This window comes from Oncorhynchus nerka, linkage group LG3 (assembly GCF_034236695.1).
Source record: "Oncorhynchus nerka isolate Pitt River linkage group LG3, Oner_Uvic_2.0, whole genome shotgun sequence".
NCBI lineage: Eukaryota > Metazoa > Chordata > Actinopteri > Salmoniformes > Salmonidae > Oncorhynchus > Oncorhynchus nerka.
Genome location: NC_088398.1, coordinates 78,172,435 through 78,196,322, shown reverse-complemented (window position 1 = coordinate 78,196,322; position 23,888 = coordinate 78,172,435). Strand labels below are relative to the sequence as shown.

The following is a 23,888-nucleotide window of genomic DNA, read 5'->3' as shown; positions in this document are numbered from 1 at the left end:
TAATTATTAACTTGACCATGCTTAAAGATATATTCCATGTCTGATTTGTTATTGTTGCCCATCTACCAATCCCTGCCCTTCATTATGAGGCTTTCGAAAAGCTCCCTTGTCTTTGTGGTTGAACCTGTGCTTGAAATTCAATACTTGACTGAGGAACCTTACAGATGGTGTATGTATGACAGACAGAAGAAGGGGTAGTCATTACAAAAATAATTTCAACCCCTATTATTTCATACAGAGTGAGGTCAGAAAAGTATTCATACCCCCTTGACTTATTTGTATGTGCATTTATTATCGATCTCCATTGGTTTCTGCCCAGACAGCAGCTATTCTTCCTGGGGTCCAGCAAAAAAATAAAGCAGCTACAGGGCATTCAGAAAGCATTCAGACCCCTTCCTGATAGTAATTATTATTATTTATAAATTTGCAAACATTTCTAAAAACCTGTTTTTGCTTCGTCATTATGTGGTATTGTGTGTAGATTGATGAGGATTAAAGAAAAAATCCATTATAGAATAAGGCTGTAATGTAACAAAATGTGGAAAAAGTCGAGGGGTTTGAGTACTTTCCGAATACGCTGTATATACCATTTCATAAACCTTGTTTTGGTTGTAATAGTGTTATATTGGAGTAGGGTTGGTTGTTGGTGCAATTATTATTATTATTTTTGTATCCCTTTTAAATTTTTGTATCACAAATGTAATGTGATTGAACACGCACTAACGCTGCGACGTGCACAAACAACATGTGCGAACGTCATAATAACAAGGAAGAAGAAGAGATCCAATCCCATGACAGGTCCATGGACTCCACCCTGCAAAAAAAAGAGGCTTTCCAGGGGCTGGTAGATATTTCACTGATATGTTGAAAGAATCCGGGCAACACCCTATTACCAAATCCACGCATCCTGTACAGACTTGCCACTCATTCTTCCTGCGTCGAAACAAAATGCCGACGGGTGGTTTATCTCGGGAGCATTTTATCTGCTCTGTCTGTCTCGATGTCTTCTCCAACCCCGTCACGATTCCCTGTGGGCACAACTTCTGCCAGGGATGCATACAGTCCTACTGGAACAAAGGGGAGTGCAGCTGCCCTCTGTGTATGAGAAAGTTCGCTGAGAGACCTGAGCTGGCCATGAACCATGTTCTAGACGCCCTGTCCAACACTCTCAGATTGGCGGAGCCACATCGTGAACCAGCGAAAATCTCCATTCCTCCCAGGAAAATGGCAGGGAAGTGTACAGCTATAGTTGAAGAACTGGCTCAGCCAAGGGATGTGAACACATTATGTGGTGAACATGGTCAACCTCTGTCTCTGTTCTGCCTGGATGATAAGGCTCTGATCTGCGCTCAATGTGACTCTCTGGGTCATAAGACCCACAAAACCACACCTGCAGAGGAACAGACCCCCCAAATCAAGGTAAGGCGAGAAATCAGTATGAATAATGACCAATAATTACTCTAGAGTATAATGTCTACTGTAACTTTAAACGGCAGTATCTCTGTGCAACTTTGTGCGTGTAAATAAAATGCCCTGCATTTACAGCAGAGACTGCTGAAAGAGCTGCTTGCCAAACAGAACAGCGTGTGCACGGTAAAGACGGATATTCTCAAAGCAAAGAACACCATGGAGTCATTCAAGGTACGGTACTAACCAGGTTTCCATCCAACCTTTTGGTGAGTAAAGTACATGTTGGATAAAATGTTTTAATGATGGAAACCGTTTTTTTGTTGTTGTAAACTTTCCAAATGTCGACAAAACTAAATGCTTCAGACAAGGTGGGATCTTTTTGTGTCGGTAAAATGAATTATGCTAGAAATATCGGTGGAAACTTATTTTATATGCGCAAATATTGATATAATAACCTTAATATCGAAGTAAACTTGGAGTCAAGCGATGACGTGTTGTGTGGTTTTCCCACTACGACTCGTCGGCAAAGATGAGAATGTGTCGCCAATTGGATGGAAACCTAGCTACTGTTTAATGTATTTATATGAAAAAGACTGTGGATGAGTTGAATACAGCCACAGTTAAATGTCATGGTTACATAGTTCTTTCCATCTACAAACCCTCTGATTCTATTCTAGAATATGATTACGAGGCCATTTCATATGTAAAAGGGAGCCTTTGTAACATATAAAACTGGTTATTGGGAGGAAGATGAACTAAAACAAGAGCAAGAAAACAAACACTAGAAAACATCCACTGTGTCATGTCTTTTTGTTCCGACACCTCTTCCTGTCAGATCTCTGCCAGTCTACAGAAACAAGAACAGCAGACAAATTTCATCATGCTGATCTCAGCCATCACAGAGGAGCAGAAACAACGCATGGCCTCAATGGAGGAGAAAGAGAAAGAGATGCTGCTGAAAACAGAGAGTGAGATTCAGAAGATGGAGAAGAGATTCAAGAGCTTGGAGGATGAGGTCACTGGGATTGAGCTCGCATTGCAGGGTGAAGAACCTGGGAGGTTGCTTCAGGTGAATTTACACTTTGTTTCAACAAATATTTACCAACTCGAGCCCAAAAGGTCAAAGTGGACTTTGAGCTGACGTCTGCCTTACTGGTGTCATATATATATATATATAATTATTATATTCAGGGTTGTCTGTAAAACCCTGATGAAGGCTACAAGCTGAAACATGTTGGTTTTTAATGACAACACAGCAGTTCTAGGATCAACCTCCATTGTCCTCCAAGAGTGGCTAAATATCCTCCTGTTTTCAGGATTACAATGCCCTGCAGAAAGGCCCAGTTGATGCATCTCCATACCTTGTCAGTCTGGACCCAGAGGAGAGACTTGTTCAGGCAGGAGAACTCAAAGAGATGCTCCACAAGGAGGTTGACAGGATCTGGAAGGGTCAGTACATTCATTTAATAGTCTAATAAATAGTCTAATTACCGTGTAATTAGACTATTTACAGTAATTCAGGAAGAGAAACTGCAGCTATTCATAAAAACATCATTGTGTTCCATGACTATTTCTTCTATCCACAGACCAAGGTTGTGACACTAGGACAGCTTTACGTGTAGATCCCACAGCCTGTCGGTGTTCACTGTCAACACTGAAACAATGTAAGTATAATGAATCTGATTTGATTTCAACATGATGTTATATTCACTTTGTGAAAGTCTCTGGTATTGAGCAATACTTCTATGTAGTCTAATGGTTCAGTACTAGACATACACAATATCTGATATCAGAGCCTATTGTGTACAGTTGACACACAACACTAATCAAACTGTTGGAGTGGGTAAACACTCCACAATAGATCTTGCACAACAGTTCTGGTTTTATGCTCTGTCATATCTGACACTGACCTCAAATTAAATCCTAATTTCTAGAACATTTGGAAATTGTGATACTCAAAATAGTAAAACAATTTATTTTTTTGAACTTAAAGGCGTTAACTAATTTCAGTGTTTATTTTTTGGGGGGCCGGGCAGGCAGACGCATTTGGGAAGTTACGCCTTTATCAGAGCATCTAAAGATGTGCCAAAACTGTTGTAATTTTTTTTTTTATGCAGTTGCCTAGGTGATAATTACAATTGCCTCACCTGTGTGAGGGTGGTACATAGTGGTAATAAAAACATTAGTGAACAAATTATTGTTACTATATATATATATATCTCACACATTTGAATTGTGGTGCATTTAGTTACTTCCTTTTGCACAGTAAAGCCTAGAAAAATAGATGTTTTGGGGAATAGAAAAATAAACATCTGGATAGAAAGATTGTGATTGAATGTAGGAAATGATACATATTGTATAAGCATTAAAAATACAGTGCAGCTATATCATCTATAAAAAAAGGTTCAGTGTAGCTATATCATCTATAACAAAAGGTTCAGTACAGTGCAGCTATATCATCTATAACAAAAGGTTCAGTACAGTGCAGCTATATCATCTATAACAAAAGGTTCAGTACAGTGCAGCTATATCATCTATAACAAAAGGTTCAGTACAGTGCAGCTATATCATCTATAACAAAAGGTTCAGTGCAGCTATATCATCTATAACAAAAGGTTCAGTACAGCTATATCATCTATAACAAAAGTCTGAATGAGAAATCTACACTTGGACCTCAAGGATCCATGTTTTTGTATTGATAGATTAAATACCATCTCTCATTGTGAGAGCATTTTTGGGAGGTTACCCCCTCTGATAGGTGTGAACTGTTCTAGACCCACAAAAGCATAAAGAGGACGGTGGGCCGTGTTTGCCTTCTAAGTAGTGTTTTACCACAGCATATTCAATATTACCATTAACGATGACTGTTTTTAAGTATTCTTGACTGAATCAACAGATGAAAAGACCATCACCTTGGATCCCAATTCTGTCGGGAGACATATCTGGCTATCTCTGGACATGACCAGTGCTAGGAACACATACCCATACATCCAGCCTCACACCCTCCACCCAGAGCGGCTCGAACAGAGTGAAATGGTGAGGGGCGCACAAGGCTACAGTAGAGGCTGTCACTACTGGCAAGTGCACTTTAAGAATCTTCCCAGTGGATCACAGGAGGTCTCGTGTTGTGAGGTTGGGGTGATGTACAAGGAAAACGCTGGCGAAATGAAGGAGAGTTGGCGCATACGGTTTTCCACCTCTCAGTCTACGCCATATGCTGAGGCAAATTCAGGTGAGGCAGTTTATACCATAACCACTGGTAACAACTCTCTTAGCAGCATTCATGTGTATTTAGACTGTGACTCTGGAATCCTTGCTGTGTACGGTAATGTATCAAGTACAGTAAATATACGTCAAAGTAACTCAGTTAATGCAGTAAATCGTGTTTACTCTTTCAACACCAAATTCAGTGAACCTCTGTACCCCATGTTTGTAATCCCTAAAGGGGCAGATATTAGGTTAAATTAGGGGACCCAAATGATGAATATACCCATCGGTAGATTTATAGTCATGGAACGGTTACATAATCTAAAATGTTAATTTGGAATGCAATCTGTTTTTTGTACACTGTTAAAAGAAAAAGTAAAACGGCACGATTGATAGTTGTCTTTATTAAACATGATGCTTGTTGTGACTGCACAGAAGATAGGACTTTACCTCATTGATGTATTAAAAGATTAATATCTTGTTTTTGCTTTTTGTTGGTACAATTTTTTTTCTCCCGCTTATCATAGATTTTCTGTAATGTCAGATTGCTGGGTGGGTGAGTTTTTTTTTTAAAAACACTCAAAAATGTGCACTTGATGAAATTGATGGATTCGAAATATCAATAAAAATGCAATGTAACAAAAATGATTTTCGTTCTTTAACCCTGTTGTCTTTTACTAACACATATTCAAAGTGTTTTATACTGAGTATATTTGTTGAAATATCAAGCTACATCTCTGAAAGGTGTGTTTCAAATGTAAACGAGCATTGGGCCAGTAACCGGAAGTTTCCTGGATCGAATCCCCGATCTGACAAGGTAATAAACCTGTCGTTCTGCCCCTGAACAAGGCAGTTAACCCACCGTTCCCCGGTAGGCCGTCACTGAATAAGAATTTGTTCATAACTGACTTGCCTCGTTAAATGAGATATATTATATATATATATGTGTTACAGCAGTGCCCTCTGCTGGTAGTTTAGTGTATCTATCCCTTCCTGCTTGTACAGCTCCCCTGGAGCAAACATCGACAGATTATTATTATTTTTTTTACCAGTATTCAAACCAGCAACCTTTCGGCCCAACACTCTGACCTCGAGGCGACGTGCCTCGAGGTCAGTTCTCAATGTGAACTGTTGATGTGGTGAAGTATTTTCACTTTAGAGTAATGGGTTACCTAGGTTACATACTGCTGTGGTATTACACGTTACCAAGGTTACCATGACTTTCAAACTGGTGCATATTCTTTCCTCTGTATAGAAATACAAGTCAACATAATGGAAACACTGAAGTAAATGAGGGAACCAAAAGTACTTAGAAAGAAGGTGATTCCATCCCATCATGCTTAGTCATGTATAAAAATACCCAGTTGACCATTATGTTTGCAAACAGACATCTCAGTGTCTTTGAAAGAGGGGCCTCAAAGGAGCATAGGGGGTTTAAAGTGTGTGTGTGTGAGAGAGACACGTGCGCACACACACACACACACAGTCACCAGATCCCAGCCCAGTTCTCGGTACATAACGCAGACAGGAATAAATATCTCCCCGGGAAGCAGAAGGGCGGAGGGGTGTGTTTCATGATTAACGACTCACGGTGTAATTCTAGGAACATACAGGAACTCAAGTCCTTTTGTTCACCCGACGTAGAATATCTCACAATTTTAAATGGCGACCATATTATCTCCCAAGATAATTCTCCTCCGTCCATCTACACTTCCGGCGCCGACAGAGATGGCCGCCTCGCTTCGCGTTCCTAGGAAACTATGCAGTTTTTTGTTTTTTTACGTGTTATTTCTTACATTAGTACCCCAGGTCATCTTAGGTTTCATTACATACAGTCGAGAAGAACTACTGAATATAAGATCAGCGTCAACTCACCAACAGTACGACCAAGAATATGTTTTCCGCGACGCGGATCCTGTGTTCTGCCTTACAAACAGGACAACGGAATGGATCGCATGCAGCGACCCAAGGAAACGACTCCGAAAAAGAGGGAAACGTAGCGGTCTTCTGGTCAGACTCAGGACAAGGGCACATCACGCACCACTCCCCAGCATTCTTCTTGCCAATGTCCAGTCTCTTGACAACTTCACGGAAACATGGCTTACTGGGAAGACGCTATCCGTTGCGGTGCAGCCAACGGGTTTCTCCACGCATCGCGCCGACAGAAACAAACATCTTTCTGGTAAGAAGAGTGGCGGGGGCGTATGCCTCATGACTAACGAGACATGGTGTGATGAAGGAAACATACAGGAACTCAAATCGTTCTGTTCACCTGATTTAGAATTCCTCACAATCAAATGTAGACCGCATTATCTTCCAAGAGAATTCTCTTCGATTATAATCACAGCCGTATATATCCCCCAAGCAGACACGTCGATGGCTCTGAACAAACTTTATTTAACTCTTTGCAAACTGGAAACCATTTATCCGGAGGCTGCATTCATTGTAGCTGGGGATTTTAACAAAGCTAATCTGAAAACAAGACTCCCTAAATTTTATCAGCATATCGATTGCGCAACCAGGGGTGGTAAAACCCTGGATCACTGTTACTCTAACTTCCGCTACGCATATAAGGCCCTGCCCCGCCCCCCTTTCGGAAAAGCTGACCACGACTCCATTTTGTTGATCCCTGCCTACAGGCAGAAACTGAAACAAGAGGCTCCCACGCTGAGGTCTGTCCAACGCTGGTCAGACCAAGCTGACTCCACACTCCAAGACTGCTTCCATCACGTGGACTGGGACATGTTTCGTATTGCGTCAGATAAAAATATTGACGAATACGCTGATTCGGTGTGCGAGTTCATTAGAACGTGCGTTGAAGATGTCGTTCCCATAGCAACGATAAAAACATTCCCTAACCAGAAACCGTGGATTGATGGCAGCATTCGCGTGAAACTGAAAGCGCGAACCACTGCTTTTAATCAGGGCAAGGTGTCTGGCAACATGATCGAATACAAACAGTGCAGCTATTCCCTCCGCAAGGCTATTAAACAAGCTAAGCGTCAGTACAGAGACAAAGTAGAATCTCAATTCAACGGCTCAGACACAAGAGGCATGTGGCAGGGTCGACAGTCAATCACGGACTACAAGAAGAAACCCAGCCCAGTCACGGACCAGGATGTCTTGCTCCCAGGCAGACTAAATAACTTTTTTGCCCGCTTTGAGGACAATACAGTGCCACTGACACGGCCTGCAATGAAAACATGCGGTCTCTCCTTCACTGCAGCCGAGGTGAGTAAGACATTTAAACATGTTAACCCTCGCAAGGCTGCAGGCCCAGACGGCATCCCCAGCCGCGCCCTCAGAGCATGCGCAGACCAGCTGGCCGGTGTGTTTACGGACATATTCAATCAATCCCTATACCAGTCTGCTGTTCCCACATGCTTCAAGAGGGCCACCATTGTTCCTGTTCCCAAGAAAGCTAAGGTAACTGAGCTAAACGACTACCGCCCCGTAGCACTCACTTCCGTCATCATGAAGTGCTTTGAGAGACTAGTCAAGGACCATATCACCTCCACCCTACCTGACACCCTAGACCCACTCCAATTTGCTTACCGCCCAAATAGGTCCACAGATGATGCAATCTCAACCACACTGCACACTGCTCTAACCCACCTGGACAAGAGGAATACCTATGTGAGAATGCTGTTCATCGACTACAGCTCGGCATTCAACACCATAGTACCCTCCAAGCTCGTCATCAAGCTCGAGACCCTGGGTCTCGACCCCGCCCTGTGCAACTGGGTACTGGACTTCCTGACGGGCCGCCCCCAGGTGGTGAGGGTAGGCAACAACATCTCCTCCCCGCTGATCCTCAACACGGGGGCCCCACAAGGGTGCGTTCTGAGCCCTCTCCTGTACTCCCTGTCCACCCACGACTGCGTGGCCACGCACGCCTCCAACTCAATCATCAAGTTTGCGGACGACACAACAGTGGTAGGCTTGATTACCAACAACGACGAGACGGCCTACAGGGAGGAGGTGAGGGCCCTCGGAGTGTGGTGTCAGGAAAATAACCTCACACTCAACGTCAACAAAACTAAGGAGATGATTGTGGACTTCAGGAAACAGCAGAGGGAACACCCCCCTATCCACATGCTTCAAGATGGCCAACAATGTTCCTGTACCCAAGAAGGCAAAGGTAACTGAACTTAATGACTATCACACTAGCACTCGCCTCTGTCATCATGAAGTACTTTGAGAGACTAGTCAAGGATCATATCACCTCTACCTTACCTGCAACCCTAGACCCACTTCAATTTGCTTACCCGCCCCCCAATAGATCCACAGATGATGCAATCGCCATCACTCTGCACACTGCCCTATCCCATCTGGACAAGAGGAATACTTGCCGTGTCTGAATCCTGGCTCAGGAAGGCCACCAAAAATTCAGAGATTTCCATACCCAACTATAACATCTTCCGTCAAGATAGAACTGCCAAAGGGGGAGGAGTCGCAGTCTACTGCAGAGATAGCCTGCAAAGTAATGTCATACTTTCCAGGTCCATACCCAAACAGTTCGAACTACTAATTCTGAAAATTACTCTCTCCAGAAATAAGTCTCTCACTGTTGCCGCCTGCTACCGACCCCCCTCAGCTCCCAGCTGTGCCCTGGACACCATTTGTGAATTGATTGCCCCCCATCTAGCTTCTGAGTTTGTTCTGTTAGGTGACCTAAACTGGGATATGCTTAACACCCCGGCAGTCCTACAATCTAAGCTAGATGCCCTCAATCTCACACAAATCATCAAGGAACCCACCAGGTACAACCCTAACTCTGTAAGCAAGGGCACCCTCATAGACGTCATCCTGACCAACTGGCCCTCCAAATACACCTCCGCTGTCTACAACCAGGATCTCAGCGACCACTGCCTCATTGCCTGTATCCGCTACGGTGCCGCAGTCAAACGACCACCCCTCATCACTGTCAAACGCTCCCTAAAACACTTCTGTGAGCAGGCCTTTCTAATCGACCTGGCCCGGGTATCCTGGAAGGACATTGACCTCATCCCGTCAGTTGAGGATGCCTGGTCATTCTTTAAGAGTAACTTCCTCACCATATTAGAATATATTAGCATCGAACAGTCCCCGCGATATGCAACTGTTCAGGGAAGTCAGGAACCAATACACGCAGTCAGTCAGGAAAGCTAAGGCCAGCTTCTTCAGGCAGAAGTTTGCATCCTGTAGCTCCAACTCCAAAAAGTTCTGGGACACTGTGAAGTCCATGGAGAACAAGAGCACCTCCTCCCAGCTGCCCACTGCACTGAGGCTAGGGAACACGGTCACCACCGACAAATCCATGATTATCGAAAACTTCAACAAGCATTTCTCAACGGCTGGCCATGCCTTCCGCCTGGCTACTCCTACCTCGGCCAACAGCTCCGGCCCCCCCGCAGCTCCTCGCCCAAGCCTCTCCAGGTTCTCCTTTACCCAAATCCAGATAGCAGATGTTCTGAAAGAGCTGCAAAACCTGGACCCGTATAAATCAGCTGGGCTTGACAATCTGGACCCTCTATTTCTGAAACTATCCGCCGCCATTGTCGCAACCCCTATTACCAGCCTGTTCAACCTCTCTTTCATATCGTCTGAGATCCCCAATGATTGGAAAGCTGCCGCAGTCATCCCCCTCTTCAAAGGGAGACACCCTGGACCCAAACTGTTACAGACCTATATCCATTCTGCCCTGCCTATCTAAGGTCTTGAAAGCCAAGTCAACAAACAGGTCACTGACCATCTCGAATCCCACCGTACCTTCTCCGCTATGCAATCTGGTTTCCGAGCCGGTCACGGGTGCACCTCAGCCACACTCAAGGTACTAAACGACATCATAACCGCCATCGATAAAAGACAGTACTGTGCAGCCGTCTTCATCGACCTTGCCAAGGCTTTCGACTCTGTCAATCACCATATTCTTATCGGCAGACTCAGTAGCCTCGGCTTTTCGGATGACTGCCTTGCCTGGTTCACCAATTACTTTGCAGACAGAGTTCAGTGTGTCAAATCGGAGGGCATGTTGTCCGGTCCTCTGGCAGTCTCTATGGGGTGCCACAGGGTTCAATTCTCGGGCCGACTCTTTTCTCTGTGTATATCAATGATGTTGCTCTTGCTGCGGGCGATTCCCTGATCCACCTCTACGCAGACGACACCATTCTATACACTTTTGGCCCGTCATTGGACACTGTGCTATCTAACCTCCAATCGAGCTTCAATGCCATACAACACTCCTTCCGTGGCCTCCAACTGCTCTTAAACGCTAGTAAAACCAAATGCATGCTTTTCAACCGATCGCTGCCTGCACCCGCTTGCCCGACTAGCATCACCACACTGGATGGTTCCGACCTTGAATATGTGGACACCTATAAGTACCTAGGTGTCTGGATAGACTGCAAACTCTCCTTCCAGACCCATATCAAACATCTCCAATCGAAAATCAAATCAAGAGTCGGCTTTCTATTCCGCAACAAAGCCTCCTTCATTCACGCTGCCAAGCTTACCCTAGTAAAACTGACTATCCTACCGATCCTCGACTTCGGCGATGTCATCTACAAAATGGCTTCCTACACTCTTCTCAGCAAACTGGATGCAGTTTATCACAGTGCCATCCGTTTTGTCACTAAAGCACCTTATACTACCCACCACTGCGACTTGTATGCTCTAGTCGGCTGGCCCTCGCTACATATTCGTCGCCAGACCCACTGGCTCCAGGTCATCTACAAGGCCATGCTAGGCAAAGCTCCGCCTTATCTCAGCTCACTGGTCACGATGGCAACACCCATCCGTAGCACGCGCTCCAGCAGGTGCATCTCATTGAGCGTCCCCAAAGCCAACACCTCATTCGGCCGCCTTTCGTTCCAGTACTCTGCTGCCTGTGACTGGAACGATTTGCAAAAATCGCTGAAGTTGGAGACTTTTATCTCCCTCACCAACTTCAAACATCAGCTATTTGAGCAGCTAACCGATCGCTGCAGCTGTACATAATCTATTGGTAAATAGCCCACCCATTTTCACCTACCTCATCCCCACAGTTTTTATTTATTTACCTTTCTGCTCTTTTGCACACAAATATCTCTACCTGTACATGATCATCTGATCATTTATCACTCCAGTGTTAATCTGCAATATTGTAATTATTCGCCTACCTCCTCATGCCTTTTGCACACATTGTATATAGACTCCCCTTTTTTTCTCTACTGTGTTATTGACTTGTTAATTGTTTACTCCATGTGTAACTCTGTGTTGTCTGTTCACTCTGCTATGCTTTATCTTGGCCAGGTCGCAGTTGCAAATGAGAACCTGTTCTCAACTAGCCTACCTGGTTAAATAAAGGTGAAATAAATAAAAAAAATAAAAAAAATACCTATGTAAGAATGCTGTTTATTGACTATAGCTCAGCATTCAACACCATAGTACCCTCCAATCTCATTATTAAGTTCGAGGCCTTTTGTCTGGACCCCGCCCTGTGCAACTGGGTCCTGGACTTCCTGATGGGCCGCCCCCAGGTGGTGAACGTAGGAAACATCACCACCACTCCGCTGATCCTCAACAATGGGGCCCCACAAGGGTGCGTGCTCAGCCCCCTCCTGTACTCCCTGTTCACCCATGACTGCATGGCCCAAGCACGCCTCCAACTCAATCATCAAGTTTGAGTGTGGTGCCTGGAAAAAAACCTCTCACTCACCGTCAACAAAACAAAGGAGATGATCGTGGACTTCAGGAACACCGGAGGATGTGCCCCCCTATCCACATCGATGGGACCGCAGTCGAGAAGGTGGAAAGCTTCAAGTTCCTTGGCGTACACATCATTGACAAACTGAAATGGACCCTCCAAACAGACAGTGTGGTGAAGAAGGTGCAACAGCGCCTCTTCAACTTCAGGAGGCTAAAGAAATTTGGCTTGTCACCTAAAACCCTCACAAACTTTTACAGATGCACCATTGAAAGCATCCTGTCGGGCTGTATCACCGCCTGGTACGGCAACTGCACCACCCTCAACCGTAAGGCTGTCCAGAGGGTGGTGCGGTCTGCCCAACGCACTACCTGGGGCAAACTACCTGCCCTCCAGGACACCTACAGCACCCGATGTTACAGGAAGGCCAAAGATATCATCAAGGACATCAACCACCCAAGCCACTGCGTGTTCACCCCGTTATCATCCAGAAGGCGAGGTCGATATCGGTGCATCAAAGCTGGGACCGAGAGACTGAAAAACAGCTTCTATCTCAAGGCCATCAGACTGTTAAACAGCCATCACTAGCACATTAGAGGCTTCTGCCTATAGGCATAGACTAGAAATCACTGGCCACTTTAAGGAATGGAAACTAGTCACTTTAATAATGTTTACATACCTGGCATTACTCATCTCATATGTATATACTGTGTTCTATACTATTCTATGGTATCTCATTCACTTAATGTTTACATATCTTGCATTACTCATCTCATATATACACTACCAGTCAAAAGTTTTAAAACACCTACTCTTTCAAGGGTTTTTCTTTATTTTTACTATTTCCCCATGAAACATCCTGTTTTTACAGTACCAGTCAAAAGTTTGGACCCAACTACTCATTCATTCATTTATTGTTAATTGCACTGATTTCTACATTGTAAAATAATAGTGAAGACATCAAAACTATGAAATAACACATATGGAATCATGTAGTAACGAAAAAAGTGTTAAACAAATCAAAATATATTTAAGATTCTTCAAATAGCCACACAACGTCTCACGAAGACATGGTGGTTGGAACAAAAAATCTCAAAATCTTGGACTCCAGACCAAAGAACAAATTTCCACCGGTCTAATGTCTATTGCTCGTGTTTTTTGGCCCAAGCAAGTCTCTTCTTATTATTAGTTTCCTTTAGTAGTGGTTTCTTCTGTAGCAATTCGACCATGAAGGCCTGATTCACGCAGTCTCCTCTGAACAGTTGATGTTGAGATGTGCCAGTTACTTGAACTCTGTGAAGCAATTTCTGATGCTGGTAAATCTAATGATCTTATCCTCTACTGCAGCAGAGGTAACTCTTAGTCTTCCCATCCTGTGGCGGTCCTCATGAGAGCCAGTTTCATCATAGCTCTTGATGGTTTTTTGCAACTGCACTTGAAGACACTTTCACATTTCTTGAAATTTTCCATATTGACTGACCTTCATGTCTTAAAATAATGATGGACTGTCATTTCTCTTTGCTCATTCGAGCTGTTCTTTCCATAATATGGACTTGGTCTTTTACCAAATAGGGCTTTCTTCTGTATACCACTCCTACCTTGTCACAACACAACTGTTTGGCTCAAATGCATTAAGAAGGAAAGACATTACACAAATGAACTTTTAAGAAGGCACACCTGTTAATTGAAATGCATTCCAGGTGACTACCTCATGAAGCTGGTTGAGAGAATGCCAAGAGTGTGCAATGCTGCCATCAAGGAAAATATATTTTGATTTGTTAAGGAGCCACGCCTTAGTTGCCCTGGCTGTGTGTTTCAGGTCGTTGTCATGCTGGAAGACCCAGCCACGACCCATCTTCAATGCTCTTACTGAAAGGAGGTTGTTGGCCTAGATCTCGCGATACATGGCCCCATCCATCCTCCCCTCAATACGGTGCAGTCGTCCAGTCCCCTTTGCAGAAAAGCATCCCCAAAGAATGATGTTTCCACCTCCATGCTTCACGGTTGGGATGATGTTCTTGGGGTTGTACTCATCCTTCTTCTTCCTCCAAACACGGCGAGTGGAGTTTAGACCAAAAAGCTCTATTTTTGTCTCATCAGACCACATGACCTTCTCTCATTCCTCCTCTGGATCATCCAGATAGTCATTGGCAAACTTCAGACGGGCCTGGACATGCGCTGGCTTGAGCAGGGGGACCTTGCGTGCGCTGCAGGATTTTAATCCATGACGGCATAGTGTATTACTAATGGTTTTCTTTGAGACTGTGGTCCCAGCTCTCTTCAGGTCATTGACCAGGTCCTGCCGTGTAGTTCTGGGCTGATCCCTCACTTTCCTCATGATCATAGATGCCCCACAAGGTGAGATCTTGCATGGAGCCCCAGACCGAGGGTGATTGACCGTCATCTTGAACTTCTTCCATTTTCTAATAATTGCGCCAACAGTTGTTGCCTTCTCACCAAGCTGCTTGCCTATTGTCCTGTAGCCCATCCCAGCCTTGTGCAGGTCTACAATTTTATCCCTGATGTACTTACACAGCTCTCTGGTCTTGGCCATTGTGGAGAGGTTGCAGTCTGTTTGATTGAGTGTGTGGACAGGTGACTTTTATACAGGTAACGGGTTCAAACAGGTGCAGTTAATACAGGTAATGAGTGGAGAACAGGAGGGCTTCTTAATGAAAAACTAACAGGTCTGTGAGAGCCGGAATTCTTACTGGTTGGTAGGTGATCAAATACTTATGTCATGCAATAAAATGCAAATTAATTACTTTAAAGTCATACAATGTGATTTTCTGGATTTTTGTTTTAGATTCTGTCTCTCACAGTTGAAGTGTACCTATGATAAAAAATTACAGACCTCTACATGCTTTGAAAGTAGGAAAACCTGCAAAATCGGCAGTGTATCAAATACTTGTTCTCCCCACTGTATATATTTAACACTATCAGAAAGGATGTTGGTACTTATTTATTTACATCCAAAGCCATGAATGAGTGAGTCACTCAGCTTTATGCTGACAAATAATCCCTGGGCTATTATTCCGTTTCTTCTTCACATCAGCAAAGAAGGCTTCCGTGTTTCAGAAACTCACTGTATATAGAGAATCTACCGCTCTTTATGTAGAGAATCTATCGCTCTTTATATAGAGGCTCTATCTCTCTTTATGTAGAGGCTCTATCTCTCTATATGTAGAGGCTCTATCGCTCTTTATGTAGAGGCTCTATCGCTCTTTATGTAGAGACTCTATCTCTCTATATGTAGAGGCTCTATCTCTCTTTATGTAGAGGCTCTATCTCTCTTTATGTAGAGGCTCTATCGCTCTTTATATAGAGGCTCTATCTCTCTATATGTAGAGACTCTATCACTCTTTATGTAGAGGCTCTATCTCTCTATATGTAGAGGCTCTATCTCTCTTTATGTAGAGGCTCTATCGCTCTTTATGTAGAGGCTCTATCGCTCTTTATGTAGAGGCTCTATCTCTCTATATGTAGTGGCTCTATCGCTCTTTATGTAGAGGCTCTATCGCTCTATATGTAGAGGCTCTATCGCTCTTTATGTAGAGACTTTACCGCTCTTTATGTAGAGGCTCTATCGCTCTTTATGTAGAGGCTCTATCACTCTTTATGTAGAGGGTCTATCTCTCTTTATGTAGAGACTTTACCGCTCTTTATGTAGAGGCTCTATCGCTCTTTATGTAGAGGCTCTATCACTCTTTATGTAGAGGCTCTATCGCTCTTTATATAGAGGCTCTATCTCTCTTTATATAGAGACTCTATCGCTCTTTATATAGAGACTCTATCGCTCTTTATGTAGAGACTCTATCGCTCTTTATATAGAGGCTCTATCGCTCTTTATGTAGAGACTCTATCACTCTTTATGTAGAGGCTCTATCTCTCTATATGTAGTGGCTCTATCACTCTTTATGTAGAGACTCTATCACTCTTTATGTAGAGACTCTATCACTCTTTATGTAGAGACTCTATCACTCTTTATGTAGAGAATCTATCGCTCTTTATGTAGAGACTCTACCGCTCTTTATGTAGAGAATCTATCACTCTTTATGTAGAGGCTCTATCGCTCGTTATGTAGAGGTTCTATCGCTCTTTATATAGATGCTCTATCGCTCTTTATGTAGAGCTCTATCCGCTCTTTATGTAGAGACTCTAACGCTCTTTATATAGAGGCTCTATCTCTCTATATGTAGAGACTCTACCGCTCTTTATATAGAGGCTCTATCTCTCTATATGTAGAGGCTCTATCGCACTTTATATAGAGGCTATATCACTCTTTATATAGAGGCTCTATCTCTCTATATGTAGAGGCTGTATCGCTCTTTATATAGAGGCTCTATCGCTCTTTATGTAGAGAGACTACCGCTCTTTATATAGAGGCTCTATCGCTCTTTATATAGAGGCTCTATCTCTCTATATGTAGAGGCTCTACCGCTCTTTATATAGAGGCTCTACCACTATTTATATAGAGGCTCTATCTCTCTATATGTAGAGACTCTTTCACTCTTTATGTAGAGGCTCTATCGCTCTTTATGTAGAGGCTCTATCGCTCTATATGTAGAGACTCTATCACTCTTTATGTAGAGCCTCTATCGCTCTTTATGTAGAGGCTCTATCACTCTTTATGTAGAGGCTCTATCTCTCTTTATGTAGAGACTTTACCGCTCTTTATGTAGAGGCTCTATCGCTCTTGATATAGAGGCTCTATCTCTCTTTATGTAGAGGCTTTACCGCTCTTTATGTAGAGACTCTATCGCTCTTTATGTAGAGACTTTACCGCTCTTTATGTAGAGGCTCTATCGCTCTTTATGTAGAGGCTCTATCACTCTTTATGTAGAGGCTCTATCGCTCTTTATATAGAGGCTCTATCTCTCTTTATATAGAGACTCTATCGCTCTTTATATAGAGACTCTATCGCTCTTTATGTAGAGACTCTATCGCTCTTTATATAGAGGCTCTATCGCTCTTTATGTAGAGACTCTATGACTCTTTATGTAGAGGCTCTATCTCTCTATATGTAGTGGCTCTATCACTCTTTATGTAGAGACTCTATCACTCTTTATGTAGAGACTCTATCACTCTTTATGTAGAGACTCTATCACTCTTTATGTAGAGAATCTATCGCTCTTTATGTAGAGACTCTACCGCTCTTTATGTAGAGAATCTATCACTCTTTATGTAGAGGCTCTATCGCTCGTTATGTAGAGGTTCTATCGCTCTTTATATAGAGGCTCTATCGCTCTTTATGTAGAGGCTCTACCGCTCTTTATGTAGAGACTCTATCTCTCTATATGTAGAGGCTCTATCGCTCTTTATATAGAGGCTATATCACTCTTTATATAGAGGCTCTATCTCTCTATATGTAGAGGCTCTATCGCACTTTATATAGAGGCTATATCACTCTTTATATAGAGGCTCTATCTCTCTATATGTAGAGGCTGTATCGCTCTTTATATAGAGGCTCTATCGCTCTTTATGTAGAGAGACTACCGCTCTTTATATAGAGGCTCTATCGCTCTTTATATAGAGGCTCTATCTCTCTATATGTAGAGGCTCTACCGCTCTTTATATAGAGGCTCTACCACTATTTATATAGAGGCTCTATCTCTCTATATGTAGAGACTCTTTCACTCTTTATGTAGAGGCTCTATCGCTCTTTATGTAGAGGCTCTATCGCTCTATATGTAGAGACTCTATCACTCTTTATGTAGAGCCTCTATCGCTCTTTATGTAGAGGCTCTATCACTCTATATGTAGAGACTCTATCACTCTTTATGTAGAGGCTCTATCGCTCTTTATGTAGAGGCTCTATCTCTCTTTATGTAGAGGCTCTATCGCTCTATATGTAGAGACTCTATCACTCTTTATGTAGAGGCTCTATCGCTCTTTATGTAGAGGCTCTATCGCTCTTTATGTAGAGGCTCTATCTCTCTTTATGTAGAGACTCTATCGCTCTTTATGTAGAGACTTTACCGCTCTTTATGTAGAGACTTTACCGCTCTTTATGTAGAGACTTTACCGCTCTTTATGTAGAGGCTCTATCGCTCTTTATGTAGAGGCTCTATCGCTCTTTATGTAGAGGCTCTATCGCTCTTTATATAGAGGCTCTATCTCTCTTTATATAGAGACTCTATCGCTCTTTATATAGAGACTCTATCGCTCTTTATGTAGAGACTCTATCGCTCTTTATGTAGAGGCTCTATCGCTCTTTATGTAGAGACTCTATCACTCTTTATGTAGAGGCTCTATCTCTCTATATGTAGTGGCTCTGTCACTCTTTATGTAGAGACTCTATCACTCTTTATGTAGAGACTCTATCACTCTTTATGTAGAGGCTCTATCGTTCGTTATGTAGAGGTTCTATCGCCCTTTATATAGAGGCTCTATCGCTCTTTATGTAGAGGCTCTACCGCTCTTTATGTAGAGACTCTACCGCTCTTTATATAGAGGCTCTATCTCTCTATATGTAGAGACTCTACCGCTCTTTATATAGAGGCTCTATCTCTCTATATGTAGAGGCTCTATCGCTCTTTATATAGAGGCTCTATCGCTCTTTATATAGAGGCTCTATCTCTCTATATGTAGAGCCTCTATCGCTCTTTATATAGAGGCTCTACCACTATTTATATAGAGGCTCTATCTCTCTTTATGTAGAGGCTCTACCGCTCTTTATATAGAGGCTCTACCGCTCTTTATATAGAGGCTCTATCGCTCTTTATATAGAGGCTCTATCGCTCTTCATGTAGAGGCTCTATCGCTCTTTATGTAGAGGCTCTATCTCTCTTTATGTAGAGGCTCTACCGCTCTTTATGTAGAGGCTCTATCGCTCTTTCACACTGTGGTAAATAGTGTAGATATAATAGAGAAAAGAGACTGAAAACACCTCCGTTAATTTACGTCAATTTGTGCCCCCTTGTGATAGTGTGGTGTAATGACAGAATGCAATTTGAGACGCGAGCAACTAACAAGACACACGCCTGCCTGTATATGCATATCTGACAGAATATATTCTACTTTCCTTTCTAACAAATCTACTAATCTAATCAAAAAATGTTTAACAACAGATTGTAACAGTTTGTTGTGGTGAGCCTTTTTGCTGTGCTTTCCTGGATATCCTTCAGATGTGTGTTGCTCTCATCTCCAAGTTGATCTTTTCCTCATCTTGTCTTCTCAAATCAAATCAAATTGTATTTGTCACATGCGCAGCAGAATACAACAGAATACAACCTTACGGTGAAACGCTAACTTACAAACCCTTAACCAATAATGCAATTGTAAGAAAAATTGTTAAGTAAAAAATAAAAGTTACAAATAAGTAAACAACAGCAATAAAATAACAACAACGAGACTTTATACAGGGAGAGTCTCTTTATATAGTACAGAGTCTATGGAGGCTATTTATTACGGTACAGAGTCACTCTATACAGCTCTTTATCAATGTGGAGGCTCTATACAGGGGGTACTGGTACAGAGTCAATGTGGAGGCTATATACAGGGTAGAGACTCTATCACTCTTTAGAGTAGAGGGCTCTGGTCAGAGTCTCTATATAGGGGGTGTAGTCAATGTGGAGGCTATATACAGGGGGTACTGGTACAGAGTCTCTTTACACAGGGGGTAACGGTACAGAGTCAATATGGAGGCTTTATACAGGGGGTACCAGTACAGAGTCAATGTGGAGGCTATATACAGGGGTACTGGTACAGAGTCAATGTGGAGGATATATATACTGGTACAGAGTCTCTATACAGGGGGTACTGGTACAGAGTCAATGTTATATAGGGTACTCAGAGTATGTGGAGGCTATATATGTACAGAGTCAATGTGGAGGCTATATGCAGGGGTACTGGTACAGAGTCAATGTTATATAGGGGTGCCGGTACAGAGTCAATGTGGAGGCTATATACAGGGGTACTGGTACAGAGTCAATTTATATACAGAGGCTCTATATACAGGGGTCTTTATGTAGAGGGGTACTCAGAGTCAATGTGGAGGCTATATACAGGGGCGGTCAGAGTTTATATACAGACTGGTACTCTAGGCTATATACAGGGGTACCTCAGAGTCAATGTGGAGGATATATACAGGGTACTGGTACAGAGTCTGTGGAGGCTATATAGTACCGGTACAGAGTCAATGTGGAGGATATATACAGGGGTACTGGTACAGAGTCAATGTGGAGGCTATATACAGGGCTCTCAATGTGGAGGCTCTATGCAGGGGGTACTGGTACAGAGTCAATGTGGAGGCTATATACAGGGGTACCGGTACAGAGTCAATGTTACAGGGGTACCGGTACAGAGTCTCTACCGGTACAGAGTCAATTTATATAGAGGCTCTATCTCTCTTTACATGTACAGAGTCTCTGGAGGCTATATGCAGGGGTACTGGTACAGAGTCAATGTGGAGGCTATATACAGGGGTACCGGTACAGAGTCAATGTGGAGGCTATATACAGGGTACCGGTACAGAGTCAATGTGGAGGCTAAATACAGGGGTACTGGTACAGAGTCAATGTGGAGGCTATATACAGGGGTACTGGTACAGAGTCAATGTGGAGGCTATATACAGGGGGTACTACAGAGTCAATGTGGAGGCTATATACAGGGGTACCGGTACAGAGTCAATGTGGAGGCTATATCGTACAGAGTCAATGTGGAGGCTATATACTGGTACAGAGTCAATGTGGAGGCTATATACAGGGGGTACTGGTACAGAGTCAATGTGGAGGCTATATGCAGGGGGTACTGGTACAGAGTCAATGTGGAGGCTATATACAGGGGGTACTGGTACAGAGTCAATGTGGAGGCTATATACAGGGGTACTGGTACAGAGTCAATGTGCTATATGCAGGGGTACTGGTACAGAGTCAATGTGGAGGCTATATACAGGGGTACTGGTACAGAGTCAATGTGGAGGCTATATACAGGGGGTACTGGTACAGAGTCAATGTGGAATATGCAGGGGGTACTGGTACAGAGTCAATGCTATTTAACAGAGTCAATGTGGAGGCTGTAACAGACCACAGAGTCAATGTGGAGGCTATATTGCTGTGCAGAGTCAATCTGGAGGAATATACCCGGTACAGAGTTGTGGAGGCTATATACAGGGGGGTACTAACAAGTCAATGTGGAGGCTACTACATCAGAGTCAATGTGGAGGCTATATGCAGGGGTTGGTACATCAATGTGGAGGCTATATACAGGGGGTACCGGTACAGAGTCAATGTGGAGGCTATATACAGGGGTACCGATACAGAGTCAATGTGGAGGCTATATACAGGGGTACCGGTACAGAGTCAATGTGGAGGCTATATACAGGGGGTACCGGTACAGAGTCAATGTGGAGGCTATATACAGGGGGTACCGGTACAGAGTCAATGTGGAGGCTATATCCGGTACAGAGTCAATGTGGAGGCTATATACAGGGTCGGTACAGAGTCAATGTGGAGGCTATATACAGGGGTACCAGTACAGAGTCAATGTGGAGGCTATTGCAGGGGTACTGGTACAGAGTCAAATACAGGGGGTACCGGTACAGAGTCAATGTGGAGGCTATATGCAGGGGTACTGGTACAGAGTCAATGTGGAGGCTATATAACCGGTACAGAGTCAATGTGGAGGCTATATACAGGGTATTACGGTACAGAATGTGGAGGCTGTTACAGGGGGTACTGGTACAGAGTCAATGTGGAGGCTATAAACAGTTACAGAGTCAAAATAAGGCTGTATACAGGGGTACCGGTACAGAGTCAATGTGGAGGCTATATACAGGGGGTACCGGTACAGAGTCAATGTGGAGGCTATATACAGGGGGTACCGGTACAGAGTCAATGTGGAGGCTATATACAGGGGTACTGGTACAGAGTCAATGTGGAGGCTATATACAGGGGGTACCGGTACAGAGTCAATGTGGAGGCTATATGCAGGGGGTACTGGTACAGAGTCAATGTGGAGGCTATATACAGGGGGTACCGGTACAGAGTCAATGTGGAGGCTATATACAGGGGGTACCGGTACAGAGTCAATGTGGAGGCTATATACAGGGGGTACCGGTACAGAGTCAATGTGGAGGCTATATACAGGGGGTACCGGTACAGAGTCAATGTGGAGGCTATATACAGGGGTGGTACAGAGTCAATGTGGAGGCTATATACAGAGTCAATGTGGAGGCTATATACAGGGGGTATACAGAGTCAATGTGGAGGCTATATGTACCAGTACAGAGTCAATGTGGAGGCTATATGCAGGGGGTACTGGTACAGAGTCAATGTGGAGGCTATATACAGGGGGTACCGGTACAGAGTCAATGTGGAGGCTATATGCAGGGGTACTGGTACAGAGTCAATGTGGAGGCTATATCAGGGGGCTTTCCTCTATTTGTACAGAGTCAATGTGGAGGCTATATGCAGGGGCTGTCTCAATGTGGATATATACATGGTCAGAGTCAATGTCATATCTACCAGTACAGAGTCAATTGGAGGCTATATGCATTTGGTACAGAGTCAATGTGGAGGCTATATGCTACAGAGTCAATGTGGAGGCTATATGTACCAGTACAGAGTCAATGTCATATGCAGGGGCTTTCCTGGAGGTTATTACAGGGGGTACCAGTACAGAGTCAATGTGGAGGCTATATACAGGGGTACTGGTACAGAGTCAATGTGGAGGCTATATACAGGGGTACTGGTACAGAGTCAATGTGGAGGCTATATACAGGGAGTAACGGTACAGAGTCAATGTGGAGGCTATATTTCAGAGTCAATGTGGAGGCTATATACAGGGGGTACTGGTACAGAGTCAATGTGGAGGCTATATGCTGTCTAATATATATGGTCTACAGAGTCAATGTCATATCTACGGGGTCTTTCCTCAGGGGGTTTGGAGAGTCAATGTGGAGGCTATATACAGGGGCTGTCTAGGCTATATAGGGGGTATGGTCAGAGTCAATGTCATATCTCAATGTGGAGGCTTTCGGTACAGAGTCAATTTATACAGGGAGAGTCAATGTGGAGGTTATATACAGGGGTACTGGTCAGAGTCAATGTGGATATATACATGGTCAGAGTCAATGTGGAGGCTATATCTGGGGGCTTTCCTCACTTTACAGGGAGAGTCAATGTGGAGGCTATATACAGGGGTACTGTCAATGTGGAGGCTATATAGGGGGTACTGGTCAGAGTCAATGTCATATCAGGGAGAGTCAATGTGGAGGTTATTACAGGGGGTACTGGTCAGATTTGGAGGGGGTAGTCAGAGTCAATGTGGAGGCTATAGGGGTACTGGTACAGAGTCTGGAGGCTATATATGGTCAGAGTCAATGCTATATACATATCAGAGTCAATGTGGAGGCTTATACAGGGAGAGTCAATGTGGAGGTTATATACAGGGGGTACTGGTACAGAGTCAATGTGGAGGCTATATACAGGGGGTATACAGAGTCAATGTGGAGGCTATATACTGGGGGTACTGGTACAGAGTCAATGTCTATATACAGGGCTTTCAGAGTCTCTATATTTGGAGAGTCAATGTGGAGGCTATATACAGGGGCTACAGAGTCTGGAGGCTATATAGGGGTACTGGTCAGAGTAATGTCATATCA

General features: G+C 43.6%; 1 pseudogene; it reads left to right on the top strand.

Moving 5' to 3' along the window:
* Positions 1-730: 730 nt before the first annotated feature.
* Positions 731-5,265, top strand: LOC115117095 (E3 ubiquitin-protein ligase TRIM11-like; annotated as a pseudogene).
* The last annotated feature ends 18,623 nt before the right edge of the window (positions 5,266-23,888 follow it).